Below are 13,565 nucleotides of genomic sequence, written 5' to 3' on the forward strand. Positions count from 1 at the left end.
GTGCTGCATTAGCAAAACAGTGAGAGCTGTGCTTGCTGGTCACATTATACTGTGACGCAGATTGGAAGCGTTTGGCAGAACAGCTGAGCTTAATAGTATTGCACTGACCAGAACAGAAATACGAACAGGCTGTATTCAGCAGAGAAGCTGGGCTCATGTGACTTACTCCTGTGTCTGCATGTGTACCTTCCTCTGGTGGTACAAATTACTAATTAGGTCGAAACTGAAAAGCAAGTACCACTTTTTCCCTGTGCTTTGAGGTCAGCTGAGCTGCACGGGGGGTGGGTTTGGCTGTGGCTTGTTGCTGTCAGAAGTAGCCTCTGGGCATCACGTGCTGATCAGAAGTGTCCTTTTGTCACGAAGTTCATCAGCAAGTTCTTCAGAAGTCTATGCAAAATATGTGCTTGTCCTCTGCCTGCACAATACCTGCTGTGACCGTGGCTGAGGAGGAAGGGCAGCTGCCTGGTGTGGTTCATTATTCCTGCTTTTGTGCACAGCTTTGTCTGGTGGTCCCAATCTGCCATTGTGAATTGCAAATACACGTAAATACACGATTAGATACAAAACTTACTTTCTGTGTTCTAAAACACCCCAGCAGGTCTGGCAGACTCAGAATTTTTGTAAAGAGTTTTTTCACTCAGACCTGGCTGTTTTCTGAGTCATTTATGGGTGGATATAAGCGTACTGGGAAACATCTGCCACCACAGCAGCTGTGCATCAGGAAGTAAGAGGAGCTTTTAGGTATTCACTGTGCTCTGCTGTGCTTCATGTGATGGAATCTGACTGATTCTTACAGCTCTCAACTGAGGGTGAGGCTTGCCCTGTATGCAGTGAAACTCAGCAGCTCTGACCTGGATGTTGGAGCTGCCCTTACGCTGCATGCTGCGCTCTGGCCCTTGCTCAGCTGATCTGCTCTGCAACCTGTTAGTTTTGCAGAGTGGAACTGCAGAGGGGGAAGGCTGGCCTTGCAATATGTGCACCAAGGCAGAGTTTGTCCTGCTGACAGGCTTGTGCCTCAGCTGCAGTTCTCCCATTTGTGCACTTTTATATGGGTGCCTCTGATCTTTGCTCCAGAGCATGGTGCAAACTCCTCTGGCAGCCTGCAGTTACAAATAACCACTATGACCTAAAAAGGTCACAGGGGTTTTGATCAACTAAGACAGAAGCAATCTCCTATGGAGATGATCCTCTCCGTTGCTTTCACCTTCCAAAGAACAGGAAGAGAGGAACCTGAGGGCAGCTGAGAAACTGAGAGAGATGCAGCAAACAATTCTGCATCTGAAGTGCACAGCGAGAAACACGTCATGGAGAGGACCTGCCCCTTACAGCATAATTATGTTGCCTTCTTGACAGTGAATTCTCTTGCTCACCATGTCAAGAAATGCCTCACTCAAGAAAGTAATTAAGTAAGCACTGTCAGCAGTGGAGGCTCACTGCCTGGATGTATTTTGTAATGTTTTTGACGCTACTCAGCAGTCAATTCAGTGAACTTGTCTCAGGGGGCTATTCTTTTGTTAATAAACTTAGGCTGGGCAGAAGAAGTGTTGGAATGAGTCGCAGCTGTTAGAATAAACTCGGGGTGTACTGGAATGTATTTTCTAATGTCAGAAGTACCATCTTCTCCATGCCCTGGCCCAAGCCTGCTCTGTCTCCATGGCGTGCCTCTGAGTCCGTTTCCTTTGGGGCTGAAAGCGTGTTCTTTTATCCCTGGTGCTATGGTTGAGCCTGCTTAAAGGGAGAACCATTTCAGCATTACCTGTGCCAGGCTCGTGCAAGTTCTCTCATCCTTTTAATTTCAGATTTGTGTAAAATTACAGATAGCTTTAAGGGGTAACTGTCTTTCAGAGCATGTCAGCTGAAGAATTGAAGGTGATAGCGTTAGCACACATTGCTTTCTGTAAGTATCAAGGTGCAATTCAGTACTTCAGTTACTTGTGTACTCTGTTCACTCCACTGATACCAGAGAACTTCAGTGAGAACAGAGGAGTTTGAAGGGTTGTAAGTCTGGTACGAGGCAGAACGTGAAAAGCCATTTCATTTGTTAAAAGACCACAGCTCAGGAATCTGCATAAAGCTGTGATGTTTAGATAGTCAGAATTCATTCTTGCAATCTGTTTTCTACAAAGACGTCCATTTTGTATCAGTATAAGGGATCCTGAAAAGGGTTCCTCCCACACTTGTAAGCTTGCAAATGGGAAGAGTGCATTGAACCTCAGAGGCAGTTTTGGGGTTGGTCAGTCTGTCTTTTGGCAGAGAGTAGCCAAGGATAGAACTGTATAGAATGATGGCAGAACAGCTAGAGGGAAGATACTTTGGGAGCCCTCACAGATGTTTTTTCCTCCTTCCCCTCGGCTCATTCTTTCAGGATCTGCTTGTGGCATCGCACGGAGTACTTCTGATAGCTTTGCTAACCTAACAGACCTGATAGAAGTTTGTCTTGTTGAAAGTCGTGCTGTACAAATTACTTTTAAAATTCAACTCGCGCTTACCGGAGTGATGTTGTACCTTCAGTCCCACTGGAAACTGGGGCAGTTCAACAGTCCAGGAATGGTGCAGTAGGATGAAACCTTCCTTGGTTGTTGCCACAATTTCCACCCTTATCAGACGGACTGGAAGAGGGAGAATTTCTGATCTGGTGAAAGGGGAAGGCAAGACTTCAGTAGGAGGTTTATCTGTTAATGCTGCATCTTGCTGCAGGTTTGCAGATGTCTGAATTGAAATGTTGAATTGGGATCCCAGTTTCCTTTACGTCTGCATATTCTACTGGATGAAATGGATATGATATAAAATGAATATGAGAGAAAGAATACCTGAGGAAAGGAGCTTCCAAAGATCTGTGTCCCGTTTTATTGTACAACTTTGGCTCTTTGTGATAAACTTTATATCTTTTTAACTCGCATCACACTTAAAATTGTCTTTCTTGTCTTTTGTGCTCTCTGGGCTATCTCAGCAGACTTTATGATAATCTTTCTGAAGAAAAATAGGTTGAAATGACCAACGGTTTTCATGTTGAAGATCCTGACATGCAATCAGTGTTGTCCATCTCGCTTGCAGTTGCCTTTGAGCCTGACTTATAATTTTGTCCGTTGCTGTTTGCAATGTCAACTGTGGCTTTTCTCCATTGGAAACTGATGCCTGGCAACTTGGTCACTAATGTATATATGTATAGAGATTTTTTTTTCCCTTCCAATTTTAATAGTAAACTGAGACTATACTTTGAATTCATGATGAAATGCTCAAAATGTGTACTCTCATTTTCTGCCAGTACTCGGCTGACGGAGTTTTTGGCCGTTCTATGGCATGTAATGCAATCGGCATGGAAGCATCGTTGGTCGTTGTGGATTTTGAGTAAGATTTCTCACCCTCTGCTCAGGATGGGTGAGAGTTCAGCTGTCCAAAGAGAAGACTTGAGTTCTGCTTTTCCAACGTGTATTTTTGTGTAAGTAAAATTGAACCACTGACTCAGTTCTAAAGCTGACTAAGCTCTTTGGAAACGTGTGGCATTTCACTGCTATATAAAAGCTCTGCTTGGTGGCTCCCATTGGCTATCAATCTCCACTTGTTCTAGAACACAGCTGGCGTGGCTAATGACTGGTGTGAATGACTTTGACTGATCACTGCAGGAATAAGAAACTTGAGGTTAATCTGTTTTGGTCATCTCTAGCAGCAGACACGTGCACACCACATTGCCCTTCATGCTTGTTTCTCTTTTCTAATTATTCTTACGATGCCTTGTAGGGTGAGACAGATTTTCTTAAAATAACATCTAAGGCAGTTCAGTGCAGCTGGGGCTGTTAAGTATAAAACTGAACAGACTGAATAAGCAGCGCATATGAATAAGATGGAGGGCATTCACCAAATTTGTAACTAAGCTTACTTCTGTGACAGAGTGGAGTGCCAGCATTTCTTAGCCATGTGAAGTTTGATAGTGAAGTCATGCGCTGTACTCTCAATAAGCAGTACCTCCTGAATTCGAATGCACAGCAGGTACCTGCTGGGCACCACAGCCCTGCTTCGATGATGGAATGGAGAACCTGTGATCTGGAGGAGCCCAGGTACGAGGAGCAGCACGTGGCCAGGAGAGCAGCTTAGAAATGCATGATCTGAAAGCACCGGTGAGGTTACTGTCCCTTTGTTTTTGAGCACGAGCCCTCTGTGGAGAGTGAAAACAACTTTATTTTCCTGCATATTGTAGTCAGCTGGATTGAAAGAACTCCAAGTGAACATCTGCCATTTTTTTTTTCTTTTTTGTCTGACAGGAGCTGATTCCATAATTCCAGAGACTATATAAAAAAACCTTTTTCTTCAGGTCACAGGTCCACTCCTTAAAATAGTTCAACTTAACATGCACTTCTAAGAAACAGCAAGAAATTGGAAGGATTCATCTGAATGAGGGTTAAAGCAGAGAGATAGCAGTATTTGGATTGGGTTGGGTTTTTTGCTTCTCTGTTTCTTTCCTACTCCCCAACTTAAGGACATGCCTTTTCCTTTCCAGTGTAGCCGTATCTGGAAGTTCTGATCAGGGACTTCTGAGGGTTAAAGTCTTGAGGAACAGCTGAGAGACTTAACAAGCTGATGTGACTTAGAGTTAAGGGTCTTCTCAGTCTGCTAAGAATTTCACCCTACCTTCATCTGTCTTCTCGCTGACACTGGTATCACATTAAAGCTCTGTGATTTAAGATAGGAACCTGCCTTATTTACATAGAAACAACATGTTGATGTATTGTGTGGGAAACCTGCAAGGTTCTGTTGGGAAAGTATTGCCATGCTTGGGATTACAGGAAATAAGTATGTTTTTCTCCACACTGGCACCTGTACAGTGCCTGCAAATAGTAAGCAGAACTTAAGTGCTTCCATATCAAAAATTGAATTTGCTTGGCTCAATGAGGCAGTCAGCTCTGCTGAAGCCAGTGGCATCAGATGGGACACGTGTTCAGATGAGTTTCACAAAAATGCGCTGTGTGGCTCTTCAGCCTGTTACCTGAGCTGCTGGCTGTACGCAGTGCTGCGATTGCTGCTGGGATTTAAGCACTTCTCCTGATCTTGATCTCCTCTTTGTCACTTTCCCACCTTTTTAGCAAGTCTGGAGGAAGCTGAGAGTACCAACCTTTGGTGTTTTCCCCTATGAATGTCATTCATCTTCACGATTTTCCTTTCAGCTTGGTTAAATAGCATTCCACCAGGCTCACTCGCTTGCTGTGAATGTGGAAACGATTTATGAATTTCTCAAATACTTTATCTTACACTAGATTAATTGTAGATTAGGTCTCCTTCTGTTGTCTTTGTGTTCTCTGGCTCAGCTTTCAAAGCTCTGAATGGCTACGTGATAAAGCGACAAGAGGCAATAAAACTATGGGGCAAAACCTTACAGACTGGAATGCAGCCTTTGAAATATTCCTGTCATCTACTCCTACTGGTGATAACTTTTGCACATGGAAGCATGCAGCATTTGGGGGCCTTATCCAGAGTACCATGTCTACTGCCAGCTGCACTGCGCTGATATCATTTGTTTGTTCTTTAAACCTCACCAGGACCTGCCCAGAAATTCTCTTGCAGACACGGCCCCAAAGTAAAACTGTACCTCCAAGCTGCTGGGAAGCTGAAGTCAGGGAATTATCCTGTAAGTCCAGATCGAGTCACACCTGGATAACCAGTGGTGTGAAACAGATCCCCGCTGGGTTGCGGTTTGCAGCCGTAGGGAAGTATTGATGCTTACTAAACTGAAAGGCTGAGTATAAATTTAAATGAAAATCGCAGCAGCTTTAGGAGGAAGACGTCCCTTAGATTTCTTTTGCTTATCTCTGAAAGTGGGTTTTCCTCTCAGATGACCTAATGGCAGTTTCTTCTGAAGATACTGTTTAGTTCTCCAGGTTAAGAAAGAATTAAGCATGCGTTAACGTAAAGGAGGTTGCAACAAATGCTACTGCTGGTGTGCCGAGCAGCTTCTCTCTTGCGGGCACTGTAAGCTGGCAGGGCTGCAACTGCCTGGTGCCAAACTCGCACAGAGTTAGAGATGGGCTCTGTAAGGACCTGGAGGGCTCTCCTTTCTGCTTTTGCTGGCTTCCCCTCATGTCTCTGTGCTGGAGCTTTCATACAGACAGTATATTTACAGCAGCACTGGACGTGAAGTGCAAAATGCTCTTTAAAGGCTCCTTAAAATCTCCCCCCTGTCAGTTTCCAAATTTGATAACGATGGAGTTTGTGAGAGGTGTACGAACTGCCATCTGGTGTGTATGTGCAAGAGAGAAAAGTGCATGCGTAGTTACAAAGCTCTCTTCAGAATGTGATCTCCAGCCTGTTAACATGCTGGACGTGCCTTTTTTACTGCGGTGATTTATAGTCCAGCACAACTATGCAGAATGCTTCATTATATTTGAATAACGAAGAGTGCTCTTACAATGACATGTCCCCAGGGATCTCACTGAGGCAACGCTTTAAACAAATGGCTTTTTAGGTAAATCTACTATGAAGTGTGATGAAAGCCATTTTTTCTTAGCAGCCAGTTTTGTGAAATCTAAGAGTTTTGTTGTGCTGTGATTTTTTTTTTTTAATCTCTTACATTAGTAAAGACTAAGTCCATATAAATGATGGTTGATGTTCTGCTATCACCATGGAAAGGGAATGTAATGTTTCAGTGTTTTAATTCTGGTCTGTTATGACTGCTAAATATTTGTGGGCTGAACGTAACAGCTTCGTTTTGGAATTGGTTGGAAATATATCAGTAGCTCTAAAATTTGTTTTTATGGGCAGCTATGAATGTTTATTCAGATTTGTTAGGGTAAAACGGGTTTTTATAAAATTAGAACATTTGCCAAAGACCTTTTCTGTCAAAGGAGTACCCAGCTCTCCTGGTGGCAGTCTGTTCAGTTGTGCTAAGTTGGCCAAACCGCTCAGAATTCACCGACCTTGGGACTTGCATAGTATTATGAAAACGTTTCTATTGCTTTGGCATGTGAGCATCCTTGACTCTCTCATTAAGAAATTAACATTTGATTATTAACAAGACAAACTTTTTTCTAAAATCCGTACTGACTTTTTGTAATTAAAGACACAGTGAAAACACATTTTGTCATCAGGACAATGATATTTTGAGTGAAGATATATTAAGCCGTTTCTTCTGGAAATCGGTTGAAGTTGAACCTGATGAAGATCAACAAGAGCAAGTGTAAAGTCTTGCACCTGAGGAATAAGGACTGCATGCAAGAGTGCAGTCAGGGGCTGGAGCTGTGTGGAGAAGGACCTGGGGGTCCTGGTGGACAACAGGTTGGCCATGAGCCAGCAGTGTGTCCTGGTGGCCAAGAAGGCCAATGGGATCCTAGGGTGCATTGCAAAGAGCGTGGCTGGCAGGTTGAGGGAGGTGATCCTCCCCTCTGCTGTGCCCTGGTGAGGCCACAGCTGGAGTGCTGTGTCCAGTTCTGGGCTCCTCTGTGCACAAGAGAGAGGGAACTGCTGGAGAGAGTCCAGTGGAGGGCCACCAAGGTGATAATGGCCTGGAGCATCTCCCCTGTGAGGGGAAACTGGGAGAGCTGGGGCTGTTCAGTCCGGAGAAGAGAAGGCTGAGAGGGGATCTCCTCATGTGATAAATGTCAGAAGTGTGAGAGTCGAGTCAGTGTGGGCATCCTCTTTTTTTGAGGGCAAACCACAATAGAACAAGGGGCGATGGCCACAAACTGGAATACGGGAAGTTCCATACGAATGCAGAGAAGAACTTTACTGTCAGAAGGACAGAATGCTGGCACAGGCTGCCCAGAGAGGTTGTGCACTCAGTCTCCTTCAATGGAGATGTTCAAGACCCATCCGGACACCTACCTGTGTGACCTATTCTAGGGTGCTGCTTTAGCAGCAGGTTGGGCTCAGTGATCTCTTGAGGTCCCTTCCAACCCTTACCATTCTGTGGTTCTGACTGTGTGATTCGGTGATTTAAGGCTGTACTTTCTCTCTTCTTTTTTACAGAGTTATTTGAGAATGTTTTTGTCCTGAAGTCACCCCTCTTTGACTCTCCTTAAATGGAGTACCAATGTGAGGGTTGGATGTGCTTTAATAGAGGCAGCTTTTTTTTTTTTTTTTTTTTTTTTTTAAGAGATGTAAATCATAGAATAACAGAATGGCGTGGGTTGGAAGGGACCATAAAGCCCATGCAGTTCCAACCCCTGCTGTGGACTGGCTGCCCCCCGCTAGGTCATGCTGCCCAGGCCCCTCCAGCCTGGTCTTAGACACATCCAGAGATGGGTACCCACCATTTCTCTGAGCAGCCTTGGCTTTCCTGCTCCCATCCATGGACATCCAGACAATCTCTGTATTCTACGCCTTGGGTATTCCACCCAACCCTGCTTCCACTGCCTGTACGTTTCCTTCTTTCCCTCAGTCTGACCAGCAGGTACTTGCCCAGCAGTGCCAGTTTCCTGCCTCCTCTACTTGATTTCTTATTCTGGAGGTTGGAGAGCTCTTGTGCTCTCAGAAAGAGAGCATCCTTAAAGAGCTGCCAGCTCTGCTCTGTTCCTTGTCCCTAAGGACAACTTCCCAGGGGATCTCATACAGCAACTCCCTAAGCAGCCTGAGGGTTTGCTCTCCTGAAGTTCAGGGTCCTGACTGCTCTTTGCCAGGCACACATTCCCTGAGATCACAAAGACGACCACAGCGTGGTAGCTGCAGCCCAACCTGCCTCTCATCTTAATCTCTTTATTGATCTCTTCCGAATCTGTGAGCTCCTGGCCCAGTAACCCTTCTCCTCTGGTCAGTTTGTCTAATACCTGGGCCAGGAAGTTACTGTCAGTGGGCTCTGGGAGTGTCCTGGACTGCTTGCAGCTCACGTGGGGAAATAAACAGGAGGAGTTAGAAACTGTGGCACAAGTGGGAAAGTATGACCTAATTGCTATCACAGACCGTGGTGGCTGTGCAAGGACCTGCAGCTTAAGCTGAGAGAAAAGAGGGAAATGTACAGAAAGTGGAAGCAGGGTTGTGTATCCTGGGAGGAATACAGGGCTGTTGTCCATGCATGTAGAGATAGGATTAGGAAAGCCAAGGCACAGATGGAGCTGAACTTGATGAGGGATGTGAAAGATAACCAGAAAGGGCTTTACAGGTACATGGGCAGGAGGAGACAGGCCAAGGAGAGTGTTCCCCCTCGGATGAAAGGCTCTGATGAAAGGAAATGGGGAGCTGACTTTGTCAGGCATAGAAAAAGCTGAGGTACTCAGTGAGTGCTTTGCTTCAGTGTTCACAGGTGGTCAGGCTTCCCGTGTCTGCCAAGACCACGAGCCTTTAAGTGAGGGTGTGAGGACTGGTTTCTGTCCCACTGTAGCAGTGGAACAAGTCGGAGTCCTCCTCATGAAATTGAACGTGCTTAAGTCCATGGGGCCGGATGATATCTACCCAGGGTTCTGAAAGAGATGGCTGGTGTGGTTGCCAAGCCGCTCTCCATCATATTTGAAAAATCATGGCTGTCTGGTGAAGTCCTTGGTGACTGGAAAAAGGGAAACGTTATCCCATTTTTAAGAAAGGGAGAAAGGAAGACCCAGGGAACTGCAGGCTGGTGAGCCTCACTTCTGTGCCTGGGAAGATCATGGAGCAGATCCTCCTAGAAGTTATGTTAAGGTGCATACGAGACAAAGAGGTGATTGGAGACAGCCAGCATGGGCAGATCATGCCAATCTGGTGGCCTTTTATGATGGAGTGAGGGTATGTTCACAACTGTACTACCTGGCCTGTGGCAGGATGCAACAGGACCGCTCCAGAGCCACACTAGATGGTTTTGTGGCTGGGCTCTTAGTTGTCTCAGGTAGGTTGAGAAAGGGAGGAGTACAGTTGGCGCACATGTATGAAGTGAGAATGAATAACGGGTGAAGTTTTTGGTCTGGACCCCACCCTGCTCGATGACACGGGGTCCGGGATCCGGTGCCCCTGCTTGTGACGTCACTGGAAGTTCCAGTGGTGTAGGCGTGGGGAGAGGTGTGAGTGCAGTGCGATCTGCACGCTCCTTCCTCCCGCTCACCTTTGGCTCTTGTCCAGCCGATAGGTGCTCGGAGAGTGACCCCCCAGTAAAGAAGGACCTGTTGTCCTCTACTCAGTACCCGACTGTGGGAGAACAGAGCGAGCTGAAAGATGTTCCCTTGGGCTGTTCCTGTCTGGATCTGGTACCCAGTGGGTATTCTGTTGGTGCTGTCAAGTGCCGGTGTTGTTGGTCGGGGTTTTGGAGCACGGGAGGTGAAGTGGAGCGGGTGGTAGATGAGGTCTGCAGGAGTCTGGGCCCTTGGCAGCGTGCCTTCGGTGAGCCGTGTTGGCTCAGAGACGGCAAAAGTCTGCTCTGATGCGGTTTGCCAGCAAGAACAAACTTGGGAGATCATAGATAAGCACTCTGTGTTTGGAGGGAGTTAGAACTAGATTTTTTTTTTTTTTTTCAGTTTAAGCTTTTTTCCCCAAGTCCAACCCCTGTGGTTCCCGTTGGGGAAGCACTGTGAGGGAGGTGAGCCCTAAGCAGAAAGGCAGCGGTGCCTGGAGCTCTCTGTCACATCTGTGCCCATCTCAGCAGCTTTGGTGCTGTCTCTGTGCACCTGGAGGATGTGGTGCAGAGCTCCGAGCCTGGTGTTGGTGGGACGCAGTGTGCAGTGGTGGTTCCCCTTGCCGCGGAAAAGAAACCTTGCTGTTTCCAGCAGCTGACAGGCTCCGTTGAGCCAGTCGTGCCAGGACTTCCAGCCCTTTCCCTGAGGTGGATGGACTCCCCTGCCCCTTCCTTTGGGTACCGTGTTGTGTCGTTTCTGGCATAGGCAACACAGATATCAGAGTTGGAAGGTGTCCTTTAGAAGGGTTTAGTTAGAAAAGCACTCTGTGCCTTGGTGTTTGGCGTCCTGAGAAAATGACCTGGTAGGTGGAAAACAGCACTGCACTCTCCGCTTCTCTCCTGCCATGCGCAGGAACCACACCTCTCAGCAACAAGGCGCTGCTGGACAACACGTTACTGACAATAAGGCGAGTCTCTTTCTTTGTGGCTGATCTGTCTCTCTGTGCTGCAGGACCCGTCTGGTGCAGGCAATCCGGTGCTGCCCCAAGCGCCCGGTGTGCAGTGGAACAGCGTCCTGCATCCTTCCAGCAACCAGTCAGGCTTTGTGTGAGACCCAGGTATGTGAGTTGGGTTTGGACCTCGCGGTACAAATTGTAAAGCTGGGTGCGTAACTAAGAAGTGCCTGGCCTGATGACGTGCATTCTGTGCTGAGACAGCACCTGAAGCTGTGCCAGCGCTGTTTGCTGCAAGCGTTCCGGCGCCTGGCACCACGTTCAACTCTTGCCAGCAGTCCTTCGGCCTCTGAGTGTTCGATGCAGGCCAGCAGTTGGGCTTGTAAGATGTTTCCTCTGGCTTTGGCAAGAATTTCCTAGGATTGCTGGTCTTCCAAGCTCCGCGACCTTAAGCTTCCCGACGAGGGGCGGTTGCGACACTATTGGGTGGCATTTCCCTGTGTGAGAGTAAGGAAAAATGAGCCCAGAGGTTCAGCCTTGGTGGCTGAGAGGATGTTCCTTGGGTGAAAGAGGAAATGGAATCTGTTATCGTAGTGGGTAATGCTGGCACCCTCCTAGCAACAACTGCAAAACATGCCTTGGATGGTGCTGGAAGGGTTCTGTCAGTGGGCCCTGTGGACTGTTGTTACTAACGACACGCGTGTCCAGTGGCACCTCTGGGTCCTTTACCCACTGCCTGCTCCTCTCCCTGGGTGACCAGGTTACTCGCAGAGGAATGCTCAGTTGCCCCAGCACAGCTCTCCCCAGCCTGGCTCAGCCTTATTTCTCCACCTGCCTTCTGGAGGACAGATGCACGCTGCAGTGGGGCCACATCAGCAGAACAGCACGGGAAGCCACAGACCCCAGGCCGGGCAGCACAGCCCTCAAGGTGAGGCATGGCAGCTTCTCAAGGGGGGAACCGCGTGCAGTGAAGGGGAAAGGCCTCTGTTGGAGGCAACGTCTTGTCTTTGGAGAAAACGCTTTGATTCTTCTTCACCCACGGGCAATGCGAAACAGTCCACTCCTCGTGAGCTGGAACAACCTGTGCTCTGTGTATTATGCCGGGAGACATGGACGATGTTGCTCTCAGGGCTGGCTGTACTTTTAACCATTGTGTCTCTCCTCCTCACTTAGAAAGATACAGGCAGCACCTCCTGTGTGTTAAAGAGTCATTTTGCTACGCAGGGAAAGGAAATTACACGTGATGTTTTGGAAAGGGTTTAGAGGCTTTTGTACATGCTGTGCTGTACCGTAAAGCTCAGTGTGGTTGGCTGAAGTTTGGGAGAGTGCCAGACAGCTTTAGAATCGGTGTTGTTACTTAGCTGTGTCAGAACGCACATGGCTCCTATCCAAGCGCTCTGACTTCTAGCACAACTCCTAAGTCTCTCCCTCTTCTCCGTGAGCGACCTTTACATATCTGCTGACAGCAGGTCTGTATGGCGATTCGTGACGAACCAGTTGAACGATGCCATCTTCCCCTCTTGCCACCCCTTTAGGAGCTTATCCCGTGTGGCCCAACTGCAGCGCTCTGCCCAGTGCCAACTTCTGCAGCGCAGGGCTGGGAGGAAGTCTGAACCCGGCGGCAGCAGGGAGCCAGTTGCGTGGCAGTGTTCCTCCTCAGCTGGGGGCAGGGATGTGCCCCCCAGCAGGTGGCATGGCTCGCAGAGCACCAGGAGCAGCCGCCGTGTGTGCTGCTGCCAACGCCATCCAGAGCTGGTGAGGCACGAACATTCCCTCGGTCTCGACGTATTCAATCCATTCCCTCTGTCGTAGCTGGCTTGGAAAGCCATGGCTGCAGTAACCCAAAGCTGGGCTGATGGTCAATGTACACTTCCTTAAAGATTTGCCTTCTGGAAGGCTTTTTCCTCCCCCTTCACTGTGTGACAGAAGAGGCCCAAACTCCAATCAAAGCATCATTATTTGGAGTGAACGCCTGTTTTTTCCTTGCCTTCTCCAGGCCACCCGGTTATCCCAGTGTGAACCAAGGGGGAATGCTGGGCACTGGACCTCCTTACGGACAGGAAGCTAACAGCATGGCTGGTGTGATCAACCGCCAGGGCCCACCTTTTCCCATGGGTGGGAATATGGCTCACGGCTTTGCAGGTAAGGCTGGGCTGAGCGCTGGGCTTTGAAGGCGTCACGGGACGGACTGAAAAGCAATGTCACAGATTCCTGTGACTTCCTAGGGGTGGCAGCAAGTCCTGAAGCAATGGGTCGGGCGGATGTCAAATTAACTCCTGCAACTAAAAAAAGAAGGAAGGAAGAAGAGACCCAAAAAGCAGAACTGCAGTCAAAGGTAAAACGTTTGTTTGTTTGTAACTGACACAGTGTATGTGTCTAGTCATGAGTGCAGCTCCCGAGAGAAAGCCAAGGTGACTTGGTTGCCTTCTACTGCGAGCAGAGCTGCCATCAGCGTGGCTGTTTGCGCAGTATGTGATCCTGCGCTCCGTGTGAGCACAGTGTCACATCGGCAGTGCGGCAAGTGAGTGGGATATCCTCTGTTGGGATGTTTTCTCTTTTGGAGAGTGGCATACGCTGGCATCTCCTGCCAGGCGCGAGCAGCCGGGATGCAGCAC

The 13,565-nt window shown here is 48.0% G+C and overlaps 1 pseudogene; it reads left to right on the top strand.

Annotated features, from left to right (window-relative positions):
• Positions 1-9,714: 9,714 nt before the first annotated feature.
• LOC109363694 overlaps positions 9,715-13,565 on the top strand; it is a 7,122-nt pseudogene continuing 3,271 nt past the window's right edge.

The sequence above is a fragment of the Meleagris gallopavo genome, chromosome 26, assembly GCF_000146605.3.
Source record: "Meleagris gallopavo isolate NT-WF06-2002-E0010 breed Aviagen turkey brand Nicholas breeding stock chromosome 26, Turkey_5.1, whole genome shotgun sequence".
Taxonomy (NCBI): domain Eukaryota; kingdom Metazoa; phylum Chordata; class Aves; order Galliformes; family Phasianidae; genus Meleagris; species Meleagris gallopavo.